At 33.4% G+C, this 13,849-nt stretch overlaps 1 pseudogene; it reads right to left on the reverse strand.

Annotated features, from left to right (window-relative positions):
* Positions 1-5,288: 5,288 nt before the first annotated feature.
* Positions 5,289-6,308, reverse strand: LOC141523554 (translationally-controlled tumor protein-like; annotated as a pseudogene).
* Positions 6,309-13,849: the final 7,541 nt, after the last annotated feature.

The following is a 13,849-nucleotide window of genomic DNA, read 5'->3' on the forward strand; positions in this document are numbered from 1 at the left end:
TCAGTGTCTTTCTGGATTGGTGTGATTGCATCATTTAGTTTCTGAATCCAGCAAGTGTCCTTATTAACATTCTGACTCCTTTTAGACTTACTTTACAAGATAATTCATGTACCCTTAACAGAAACTAAGTCACTTCAAAAAATATAAAGATAAAAATGTGGAAAAATTTATTTTGAATTAAGTTATATCCCAGAAGAATGGGATTTTAGCTAAGGTTCTAACACTAACTTACTCTGAACTTATGGTATAGTCATAAATTACTGAATTTAAAGTCCAGTTCTATCTGTAAGACCTGGGTATATCACTTATTCCAGTTGATTCTCATTACTTCATCAGTCTACATTCTAGTATATTAAATCATTTAAGCTTTCCATTGAGAAACTTTTCAAACTGCAAGATGCAAGGAGTAGGTGAGGTGAACCTTGAAAGTTATTTCTACCTTCAAAATTGTGCTCTAAAAGTCTCATTAGAGATATAGTTGAAAAAACTGTAGAGTGTCAGTACACCTGGGTTCTAATCCTCACTCAGTCATTAGTCATTCATGTAACTGTGGACAAATCAATTTTTGCATTTGAGTTTTTTCTTCTCTAAATTTAACTCAATGAATGAGTTAGATTTTTTGGTACCTTTCAAATTTTATAATCTATATGATGAAGCTGGATACTGAGGGCACTGATATTGAAAACACATAGTATATTACATTTTTTAGTATACTATTAAGGAGTCTATCAAATCAATGGACATGGTAAAAATAAGTCTGAGATTAATTTTCATCATAAAACAGAGGTAATGTTTATAAAATGGTAACAATATGGAGAAATGCTGATAATTGCTCTGTTATCTAGATTATTATAGCTTTCCAATGCAAATATTTGGAAATGGTTAGAATTTGTTTTCCAGTTTTGATTTAGATTTCTGTCACCATGTGACTGTAATGAGACATCATTGATTAAAAACATGACAGGTTGCAGATAAGATGACTGAATCTACTTATGTGAGACATAAAAATAAATGAAAGAGTCAAAGCAACACCAGTAAATTTTAAAACTCATGAACTCTAATCCCACAAAAGAATTAAACAGTCTCTGTTATCAGCTTTACCAAGACAATATAAAAATGGTTTATATCAGTCTTTAACTTTATCCAAGGAAATTTGCTTCTTTTCTCCAACAGAGATCTCCCCAGTTCCTTTATTGCATTCTATAAAACTATTCATATTCTCAGCAGGTCAAGAATCAAAACAGATTGTTTCAGGGATTTAATTTTGTCATAAAACAAAACTATCCAGAAAATCAGGGAAAAGGAAGCCAGGCCAAGGGAGACAGAATGAGCTTTTCCATGGACTGGCCATCAGGACAAAAACAAAGAAAAACTAACTTTAAGATTGCCCCATCATGGTTATAGTGACTATTTTTTCAGCTTAACTAGGTTGTAAATTCCCTGAAAATTCTCCCCCCACCACCACACACACAAAGTTTTCTTAGCAAAAAACTTCATTTGTAATTTTATCTCGATTAATGGATAGCCAGTATCCAACATTCTTGATCTCTCTAGTAACTTGACTCCAAATAGATTAAATTATATTTTTAAAAAAATTATATTGTCTGTGAATGAGTGTTATATGTGGCATTTCTTTTAAAAGAAGTATTTGTTGAAAATACGGTAACACATTTCTTTCCATTCTGCACTTTAAAAAAAATCATTTGCTTCTGTGCATGTTTTCATGTATTTATTAGTGGCAAAATAAAAACTAAACTGAAAAAATATTATTCGGAATAGGAATTTGTTTTTGTTGGAACTCTGTCCTTTGCTGAGGATGCTTGCTGGTCTGCAATTAAGTTGTAGGGAATAACTTGGGAAAAATAGGAGTTAGAGTAATTATATCCAGTAACAATAGACAGGACTTAGACAGGTCTGCTCTCTATGCAATATTCATGGTTGTTTCTGTTCTTCTATAACTCATAGAAATATCAGTGAAGTTGAAGACTGCCTATCCTAAATATGCTGGCACATTAACAATCTATCTGATGATATAAGCAGTTTTAAATATAAATAGACGTTTTACTCCTAATTAGATGTTATTTCCTTAGTGAAACTTATGTTTGCAATTTATCGCTAGACAGAAGAGTTTGGACAATTCCCTGTGACATTCTACCAAAATTTAATGTAGAAAGTCCATTGAGGTAGATATATAAGAAGAATTTACAATACACATTATGGTGTATTTAATTAAAACATGTGTAGTTTAACTCAATTCTGAGGATACTTAACCCTATTTTTCTTCAATTGTTTTTTGTTCCCCACTGTTCAAGACAGTCAAGTTTGTTTGTAACTCACAGAGACTTAGAGAGTTGCCAGAAGTATGAAAGTAACCTTTCTATGCCCACATTATTTATATATGTCTGAAGCAGATATGTATCCTAAATTTTGCTGCATGAGGCTGTCTATCCTCTGTCCTCCATATGATGCTGACTCTGATGATCACTTTTAATTTTGAAAAAGAAAAAGAGCAAGAAGAGGTAGCTAGGTGGCACAGTGGACATAGCACAGGCCTTGGAGTCAGGAGAACTTGAGTTCAAATTTGACCTCAGACACTTAATCTGTAGTTAGCTGTGTGACCTTGGGCAAGTTATTTAATCCCATTGCCTTGAAAAAAATTTAAAAAAAAGATAAAAAACTAAGACCAACAGTTCGAAGAATATTGGAAGAATATAAACAGTGCCTGGAATAAAGTTTAAGGAGGGGGGGAAGGTCTAAAGAGCATTTAAATACCAGAAGACATGGGATTTTAAGATGACCTTTAAAAAATAATCTGCATAATTCAATACATTTAGTCTTAAAAAATAGAATCTCATATTTTATTTCTTTTGTGATTTCAAAAAATCTTTAGAATATTAAGAAATATTGATTGGAAAAATAGAAAAAGTGAGGAAACATGAAGAAAAACCTAAAGCTTTTTGAGTTTTAAGTATCTAGAAAAGAATTGTGTCAGTCAACTCATCTCTTCCTTTTTAATTAACTATAGTATTTTTTCAAGTTTACCTTCCCTAAGGCAGCATTTCCAGAGAGAAAAACTGATAGTTTAACTATGTCTGGCATGTAGAAAGCAACTTCCATATCTATGGAAACCATAACTTAGAAAAGATGATACTTTGGCAAAAGATACATTGCCACCTCTTATTTTAGAACATGTGGCTAGAATTGAAAAACATTAGGGAAAAAACCAATGATTTTAAAGGATATGTGTTTGAATTATGAACCCAAAGCTGTGCAGAACTGCAGGTTGATGTTGGAGAAAAGCAAACAAGAAAGTCATGAAGGAAAAAAAAGGATCAGCCATGCAATTTGAAACTACAAAATCTGTGTTCTTCAAGTTCAAATTTTTGATACAAAATAGAAAAAATGAAATAAAAAGCATACACACCCAGGAATTCATGAAGATATAGTTCAAATATTGAATATTTCAGTTAAAACATAGATGTTCAAAACTATGTTTCTGTGACTATATTGCAAATTAATGAAGTATACGTATGTGTCTTTTCATAAGGTTCTAGTGACAAAACAGTTCTTTTTATTTAATTTCATATGATTTGCTAAAATCTAATTAGGGAATGTATTTGAAGCATATTTTCATCATTAGATTTAAAATTTCAAGAGTTTTTTTTTGAGGGGATGCAGGCTTTTCCCCACTCAAAAAAAAAACCACGAAGATAAAATCATCAAAATAATCATAGGATTGCAAGATTAATGTAAGCAGTACAAGGGGGGAAATAAGTAGGAATTTTTTGTGTGCTAGATTGACTCATTTCTTTCTTAAAATGATACATACAACAGAATGTTAAATTCTAATCAAAATCAGAAGGTTGAATATTGATATATTAATAGTATATTGGTAGTATATTGATAGTATATTTGTAGTAAATTGATAAAAAGAAAATTATTTACTGCCTGATATTTTTTTTTACATTTTTCCAAGGCAAATGGGGTTAAATGCCTTGCCCAAGGCCACACAGCTAGGTTATTATTAAGTGTCTGAGACAGGATTGAACCCAAGTACTCCTGACTCCAAGGCTGGTGCTTTATCTACTACACCTAGCCACCCCCTGATATTCTATTTACAGTGAAAGTAATTGTTCTGCTTATCCCTCTGAGTTCTAGGAGTATTGTTTACTTTTCATTGCCTGACATTCCTTTGTTTACTTATTTACTTTGCTTTTGAAATGGTTTATTTAATGAAATAGAATGTCAAAGCTTAAGGTAAATTCCATGACACTTTTGATCCAATAATCAATAAAAAACCATTTATTAAGGGCCTAATATGTGTCAAACATTGTTTTAAGACTGGGATAGAAAAAAAGAAGCCAAAGACAGTTACTATCCTCAAGGAGTTTAAAATCTAATGAAGGAGAAAACATACAAACTAATATATACAAAACAAACTATATGCAGCGTATATAGGAACTAATTGAAAGAGGGAAAACATGGAAGAGAAGTTAGGAATTTTAGTGTAACTTAAAGGAAGCCAGGGAAGTCATAGTGCAAAAGAGAGAGATCATTCAAAATATATGGGATAGTAAAAAAAAAAAGAATTCTAGAGCTGAGAGATGGAGTGTCTTTTTCCTAGATTATCTAAAAGTCCAATGTCACTGGTTCGAATAGTAAGGTATTTGTACTGCTAGAAAGGTAGGACAGGGCTAGGTTATGTGACCTCCTCAAACAAAGCACATTGTATTTGTTTCAAAAGGCAATAGGATACCTTAAAGTAAATAAAATTGGAGAGGAGAGGGAGAGTGATATGATCAGCCTTGAATTTTATGAAAATTAACTTTATTGTTTGAATAGAGAATGATTTGGAGCTAGGAAAGGGACATACAGAACCCCGCCCCCAACCCAGTTTAGTGAAGAAATCAAGATGTGAAGTGACAAAGGGTCTTTATGGAATGGTGGCATTAATAAAGGAGAGGAGGGGCATATTCAATAGGTGCTGCAAATGTGAAATTAGCAGGCCTTTGAAACAACTTGGATATTGATGTAGAGAAATAATGAGGAATACATGATTATTTTTACATTGTGATTCTGAGGGTCTGGAAGGATGGCACTAACATCTATAGTAATAGAGAATATAGAAGGGGCAGTGTTTAGGGGAAAAGGTAATACATTTTTATTTGAGTGTATTGAGTTTCAGATGGCTACTTGGCTATCTAGTTGGAGATATTTATTTGTTTATTTATTTTTATTTTTTTTAAGTTTTACATGATTTCATTTTATTCAGTTTGGATGTAATCTCTTCCAGAGTTAACTCTACTTCAGTTTGTAGATGAAATGAAAATGTAGAAAGGTCCACTTCATATTGTTGGCACATTTGTAGGCATCTCTGCCCTTATTTGACTCAGGTTAACTAGCAAACAGAATTTTAGATTCCAGTTTAACAGGCAGTCAACTGCAGGAAAAGTCTATCTGAAGAGTCTTATGCTGAAAAGTAACCTAAGACCAGGAAATGATCTCTACAGTGATCCTTGAGGTACAACTGTAGCAAGTTACTGAAATTTGAGCTTAGGAAACATTAGACCAAGAGGAATTCTCTCAAATGGGCTTAAATGCGTTTTATTTTAGACAACCTACATGACATGTTTTTAAAAACAATGCCTCCACTCCAAATAAATCAAGTTAAAAAATAAAGGAATAAAGCTCAAGATGACATCAGTCCAAGTTTGTCCAAGTCCTGGTGGTTGTGTAGATGACAAAAAGCAGCAGCCAGTTATGATGACAGGTGATTCAAAATAATCAGCTGAATTTGTTAACATTTCTCCATTTCTAAACTATCCTTAAAGAAAATCATATATGGGGTCACACCATCCTCACAGAAGTCCAGGAGAGCCACCATGCCATTTGGATTCATGTTTTCACCTATGAAGAACTGATAGTTTTTAAAATTAGCAAGGATATGTTTGATTTGTTGTGCAGCTCCCGTCATAAAAGGTTTTACTCTATCTGGCTTGTTTTCTTCAAGTCTGCCATTGATTGATTTCATGTAGTCTTTGATGTACTTTTTGTAGGACTCTTTTGTGAAACTAGTTTCTTGCAGATGATGGTTTATTACTATATCAACTCCAGTGATTTACAGTGGCATCTGTTCCTTCACCCTCAGGACCTTCAGCAGAGGCATTTCCACCAATGAGTGAATCATCAATGGTACCCTCTGCCCTATTGACCATCTTCCCCTCCACTTCCAGGCACAACCCATCTGCGATCTCCCGGATCTTGTAAATATCGGAGAACATCTCATCTTGGCTGATGAGGTCCCGGTAGATGATCGTGGCGGCGGCGGGAGGGAAACGGCGGCGGCGGCAGCGCGAAGGCTGCGGGCCTGGAGCTCCGTGTGAGCGCGGTGCAGCCGGAGCGGCTCTGGCGGGGAGGGGGGAGCGGGCGGAAAAGCAAGTTGGAGATATTTAAATGGTAGTTAAAGGTAAAACAATTTAAAGGTCAGCAAAGAGATAAAAGTGCCTTAGAGTAATGGACTGAAAAATTCACTGGCATGAATGGCAGGAAAGGTGAGAATCATCAACACAAAGATGGAAATTGAATCAACAGGAGCTGATGAACTCACCAAGTAAATTAATACAAAGGCAGAAGAATAGAGCGCCAAAGACATATTCTGAATGAATACCTGCAGTGGAAGATGGTAATTTGCAGGAATGAGGATTAGGCAAAGGAGAAAGAGAAGTGGTTAGATAAGTAGGAGGAATACCAGGAGAGGGTGTTAATCTGAAAACCTAGAAAGAAGGGATTATTAAGAATTATTAACATTGTCAAAAGCTTCAGAAAGAGCAAGGAGAATAGGATTGAGAAAAAGACAATGGATTTGGTAATTAAGAGCATTAGTTAGTCATTTTGAAAAGAGTAGTATCGGTGGATTGTAAGGTTTTAAAGAGTGAGAGGAGAGAAATTAGAGGTTCTTATGGTCTTTTTGAAGGGATTAGCTACAAAGAGCAAAAAAAAAGAAGTAGTATTTTAGTTATAAGGGATTGAAAGATCTAATAAATAATTTTGTTGTTTTATCGTTTTATTTTCAAGGATAGGGAAAAAGCTTGCTGATGCTTATCCTTCATTATCTAAGAAGTTCCAAATGAGATCACTTGTTTAGAGACAAGATACAATGTGTCTGACCTAAACAGACCAATAGGAGCTCAGAATCCACTACCAAAGGCACAAATATTCCATGTGAACACCTGGGTTTGGTATTCTAAACTTACACATTTCACTTTTGATTCATGTATAAGTTAGATTTAAGTGAGACAGAGTTCCAGGAAGACAGAGACCTCACTCTCTCTCTTTTCCAAAGTCATTATGGCCCAGTGGAAAGATTATGTCAAGACAATTGGTGATGCTTCAAGATGCAGTGGATGACCTTGACATCTTCAATGTATAGTCAGATTCTAAGTGCTCCAGTTTTTGCTTCAACTGTCTTCATGGTTATTGGAACAAATTGTTCTCATCCACTCATTCCAGCAGGGGAAGAGTTCACATATTCTCATCCAGTCTTCAGGAATGGCTTTCAAGGATGTGGCCATTGAGTATGCTCTTTCTTCTTGGAGACACAGGAAAGAGTTATGTGGCTCAGGTAGACATCAAAGATGGAAAAAAAGCCCCCCACATGTACTCCTTTTGAACATATTCTGCTAATAGGCAGTAGACAATTAGTAGAGATGGAGAGATTGGACATAAGTGAAATAGTCTGGATGACTTCTGTTGGAGATGATGCTTGGAATGGGATCACTTGAATAAGTAGAGTGGTTAGTCTAGATAAGGACTAAATTCAATTCATCATGTGAAACATGGGTGAAGGAGGAAAAAGTGGCAATATCTGAGTGGTAGGAAATGAGGAAGAAAGGAGAAGAGAGTTCCTGGAAATTTCCCTCAGTATCAAATGGGCCATCAAGGAGTCATGATTTTCTTGGAATGCATTTTACTTTTAAGAGTAGGTAAAGTCTGCCAAACACCAAATTGAAAAATCACTATGAATTCAATGTGAATGACATCAAAACAAATGATCCTGTCAGGAAGCATCTAAATGTATGATTAAATATTATTCCATTTTGAGTTTTAATAAAACTCCAAGATTTTAAAGGCAGAAAAGATTGTATCACTGATATTTCCTAAAAGAAGGATCTTCAGAAAAGAAAGTTAGACTAGGGAAATAAATAGAACATGGATTAAGAACAGAATCTAGTTTTCTACATTTTAGCTTTAAATAAATGAATTGTCATTTGGAAGAATTATAGCTAAGAAATGTATCTAACAAGGCCTGACAGAAGACATCTGCCATATACCAACATACTGTCTGTGGAGTTATAAATCGATCCAAAAGTTTTCACAGCACTTTAGAAGTATATGAAGAAAGTGACTAAGTTTCTATTATGCTTTACCCAGAGATCTATATCTATATGCTGATCTGTATTTCAAAGATAACAAAGATAGAAAAGCTGCATAATAGTGATATATATATGTATATATATATATATATATATATATATATATATATATGGAAGTTCTTTTGGAATATCAAAAATTGGAAGTAGTGAAGAAAGTAGATACTATCAATTGGAAAATGGATGAAACTTTTGTGGCACATAATCATACTGAAATACACCTGAATAGTAAGAATCAATGAATATGTAAAATATAGACAGTCATGGGGAAATATAAATAAACTAATGCAAAATAAAATCACCAGAACCAGGAAAAAATTATCCCCACTGAGTTTAAGAATACAAATGGTTAGTACAAAAATAATTTAAAAACACTGAGTGATCACAATGATCTAATGCAACACAAAGAAGAAAGTCAAAATTTACCTCTTCAACTTCTTTACTAATGTGGGAGATTATAGAAGTTGCATATGTCAGAGTTGATATACTGATTAATTTTTCTGATTGCTTTATTCCCCCCTTCTTTCAAAAAAAAAATTGACTAGTGAGGCAGATAGATAGGTAGTGTGAAGGTGCAGTTGAAGTATGTACTTCAGAGTAGATAGAGAACCTGGTCCTGCAGTCAGGAGGATCTGAGTTCAGACCCGGTCTCAGACACTTAACACTTACATAGTCATGTGATCTTGGGCAAGTCACTGAAAACAAAATAAAAAATTAACTAAGAGAGATAAGAATAATATATTTCAAATTTTATATGTATGTATATATATATATATATATATATATATAGTAATGAGTTTTTAAAAAGATAACAAATATTTTCATTTCAGCAAAAAATTTATTAAGCATTTGCTATGTTCCATGAACTGTGACAGATAGTGGGAATCAAAGACAAACTTGATCTAAACAGTTCCTACCCTCAAGGATCTTTTTTATAATCTAAGAGAGAAGACAACTTGTACATGCATACATATATTTACAGAATTTCTATATTTTTGCATTTTCATTGATTCTTAATACGCAACAATTTCTATTGTCTATGTACCACAATGAATACATATATATATATATATATATACATCTATACGTATTATATGCATGCACTTATATTTTATTATTATTATTATTATTCTACATTATGTTTTTGTGCTGTTATACTATACTATGCTATGTCATGTCATATCAAATCATGTCCTATTATATATGTGTGTGTATTTATATACATACATATTCAATTGAGAAATGATTACTCTATGACAAGAGAGAGAGAGAGACAGAGAAACAGACAGAGAGATGAGAGATTATATAAGGTTTACATTTATATGTAAACCATGAAGTAAAGATAATAGGTGTGGAAGACACAAGCATGTAAAGGGATTAGAAAAGGGCTCATGAAGAAAGTGGCATTTGAATTGAATCTTTATGGAAGCCAGGGATTCCAAGAGATAGAAATGAGATGTCAGAACACTTGACTCAAACAGAAGGACACAGGAATGAGAGGTGAAGTAACATGAGTGAGGAAAAGTCCTTAGGTCAGTTTGGCTAGAACCAACATTATGTAAAGAAGATCAAAGTTTTAGAAGTTTGGAAAGGTAGCATGGAACCAGTTTGGGAAAAACTCTAAGTGACAAAATTAAGAACTTATATTTAATTCTATAATTTATTAAGAATAAGGCAATGTGGTAGGACCAGTACTTTAGAAAAATCCATTTAAATTCTATGTGAGAATGGGTTAAAATAAGGAGAAACTTGATTCAGAGATCAATTAGAAAGCAATTTCAAAAATCCAAGAGGGAGAACCCTTCTTATATAACAATAACAAAAACTGGTAGGTACCTGAACAAATACAACTGAAAACCTAAGTTATGATATAGAAAGAATACTACTTGAGAGTGTCTTAGTAAGTTATTAAAGCTTACAGGAAGGAAAATTAGGAAATTTTTAAAGAGAGGAGTATTAACAAATATAAATGACTTTAGATGTTTTTATATAAATTTACAAGATATGACCCAGGTGTACTTGAGGTCAGGAGATTGTTATGCCCTAAATTTCAACTTTATAGACATCACTGAGATTTGATAGGATAGGATATAGCATTATACAATAGATATGGAAGAGTAGGACTTATTTAAATATATCTACTTAAAAATAATAGATTGATTAATGATCAGATTATCTTTGAATATTAGGTAAATAAAAAAACAAGTCTAAGCATATCACTTTATTAATGAATAACAATTATTATCTTTGAAATATAGTAGCTTTTTACTACCTTTATTATCAAATATAAACTTATCGGTTTGACATTTAGATCACTTTGCAACCTTGGAGATAACCTGTATTGTCAATCTTTCAACACTTTTTTACCTACAGGTGTGTTGAACTGTTCATTTGATTTCCTAGTCTTCTCTATACAGTGTCTGGTTCATCCAGGCTACTCTGTTTGCTGTTCTTCCCACATGAGAGTTGATACACATGCTCTCTCCTTCCTGTGTCTTTATATTCTCTCTGCCTCATGTCTAAGTCTTGAAAATCCTAGCCTTCCATAAAAGACTCAACTCAAAACAGTTCCTGGTTCTCCCCACTCAACTGTTAGTGCCTTCTTCTATAAGGCTACCTTCCATTTACTCTGTTTGCATACATGTTCCTTTGTATGTACTAATTTAAATGTTTTCTCCCCCATTAGAATGTAAGCTCTGGAGGACAGAGACTGTTTCTACTCTTTATTTATATAATAAACCCTTAGTATAGTGCCTAGTATATATTAAATATTTTATAAATTCTTTTTGATTGATTGATAGATTTATGTGTAAAAATTCATAAACCAGAGCTGAAAGTATTTGGTAATACTTTCCACAATATTGTGGAAAGTTTACAACAGAAAATCTAGCAAGGGTGAATGGATGTTGAATTAAGAAAGCAACATAAAGTTGGTCTAAAAACATGAAAAACAAAAAACAAAAAACTTCTCTAGTGTTCCTATATCTGTTAGGTATTTATTTTTGCAAGACAATAGGGTTAAGTAACTTGCTCAAGCTTGCACAACTAAGTAATTATTAAGTATCTGACATGATATTTGAATTCAGGTCCTCCTGACTACAGGAACAGTGCTCTGTCCACTGCACCACCTACCTGCCCCCCAGGTATTTGTTTTAAGAAAAAGTCACTGAATGCCCATCAACTGGGGAATGGCTGAATAATTGGTGGTATATGAATGAAATGAAATACGGTTGTTCTACAAGAAATGTTGTGTGGGCATATTTCAGAAACACCTGAAAAGACTTACATGAATTGATGCTGAGTGAAGAGCATAACTAGGAGAATACTGTAAACAGTAGCAGCAACATTATGTGATGATCAACTTCGATTGACTTGGCTTTTCTCAGGAACACATTGATAAAAGACAGGTCTAAAGGACTTGTGGTAGAAAATGCTATCCACATGAAGAGAAAGAATTATGGAGTCTGAATGGAGATCACAACTTTCAAATTTTTTATTTCATTTGTTTTACCCTTTTGTTGTAATTCCTTCACAAAATGATTAATATGGCATTAGCTTTGGTCTGATTACATTAATAACTAATACTATATACTTTATAGTCTTGTGCAGGGGGCAGTTAAGAATGGAAGGGAGAAAAAATGCAATTCAAAGTCTTACAAAATCTGAATGCTGAAAATTATCTTTACATGTAATTAAAAAAAACAAAAAAAATCGCTGGAATATTCTTCAGTTATCAAAATGATAACATTATATTCCAGCACCAAAGAAAGTATTGAATATAACTGCTATTATGGATTGTGTTCTGACCAACCAAAATAAGCAGAAACTAAGAAAAATGAAAATAATGAGAAGTGACTATTACATCTTAATCTTCATAAAAAGATAAGGAGGGAAAGTATGAGTCATAGTCCATGGCATACCATCTATTTTTAGATAGTGATTTTCAAAAAAACCTACGAGACAGGATACATGGTATCCTATGACATAATTCTAAAGAAGATGTCAAGTCAAGATAAGTGAGCTATACCTCTGTGAGGTACTACCTCATACCTCTCAGATTGGCCAATATGACCAGAAAGGATAATGATCAAAGTTGGAGGAGATGTAGGAAATATTGGGACACTGATACATTTTTGGTAAACCTCTTTGGAGAGTAATTTGGAACTATGCCCAAAGGGCAATAAAATGTGAATACCCTTTGATCCAGCAATGCCTCTACTGGATTCTGAAGAGATCATTAAAAAAGGTAAAAATCCCACATGTACAAAAATAAGCATGGCAACTCTGTTTTTAGTGGAAATTAATTGGAAATTGAAGGGATACACATCAATTAGGTAATGGCTGAACAAGTTATGGTATGGTATGTGAATAATAAAGAATATTCTTGTTCTATGAGAAATCATGAGGGATGGGATTTCATAAAAGCCTGGAAAGACTTGCATGAATTGATGGATCCTGATATGAGTAGAACCAGAAGAACAGTATACATTTTAACAAACAACATGGTGTGATGATTAACCAGGATGGACTTGCTCACTCCATCAGTGCAATAATCAGGGACAATTTTAGGGGAATATGATAGAAGATACCATCTGAATCCAGAGAACTAACTGTAGAGTTTAAACAAAGGCTAAAGCTTATTACCTTCAATTTTTTTTCCATCTCTAATGTTTTCTTTATTCCTTTTAGATATGGTTCTTTTCTCACAGAAAGTTCAATTTCAATCTATGATTATCATGGATGTAAATGTTAAAACCTATATCAGATTGCTTTCGATTTGGGGGGAGGGGAGAAGTGGAAGTAAAATTGTAAAACTCAAAACTTTGAAAAAAGATTGATTGACTTGGCTCTTCTCAGGAATACATTAATAAAATACAGATCTAAAGGACTTGTGATACAAAATGCTATTTACATGCAGAATATAATTGGAAACCAAATAAAATATTCATATAATAAAAAAGATGAATAAGCTATACTTAAGAAAAATTAAATGATATAAACTATCATGATGAAAAGGGAAGAAGGAAGTTTTTTTTAAATGATAGATATAGATGCTTTTGAACATGCTCAGTTATCCATATAAATCCAAGGAAAATGTAAGGATGAAGGAAGCAAGGTCAGTTATCCAGGGTAAAAAACAAAGTGATGGAATGTTCCAAGAAGTAACTATGAGTGTAAACTAGTGTTAGACTTCAAGTCAAGATAGCAGAGAAAAGCCAGGCACCGTCTTAAACTCTCCTGGCTTTCCCTCAAAACTCACATGAATCAAGTCTCTTAATAGATTTTAGAGCAATAGAACCACAAAAAACCATAGGGGGAACATCTCCCAGCAAAGTCTGTCACAGGGAAACATGGGTATGTCAAGAGAAGAGGGCAGAGACCCAGAATACCAACTACAGGGTGAGGCAGGGGACTAACTT

The sequence above is a fragment of the Macrotis lagotis genome, chromosome 1 (assembly GCF_037893015.1).
Source record: "Macrotis lagotis isolate mMagLag1 chromosome 1, bilby.v1.9.chrom.fasta, whole genome shotgun sequence".
NCBI lineage: Eukaryota > Metazoa > Chordata > Mammalia > Peramelemorphia > Peramelidae > Macrotis > Macrotis lagotis.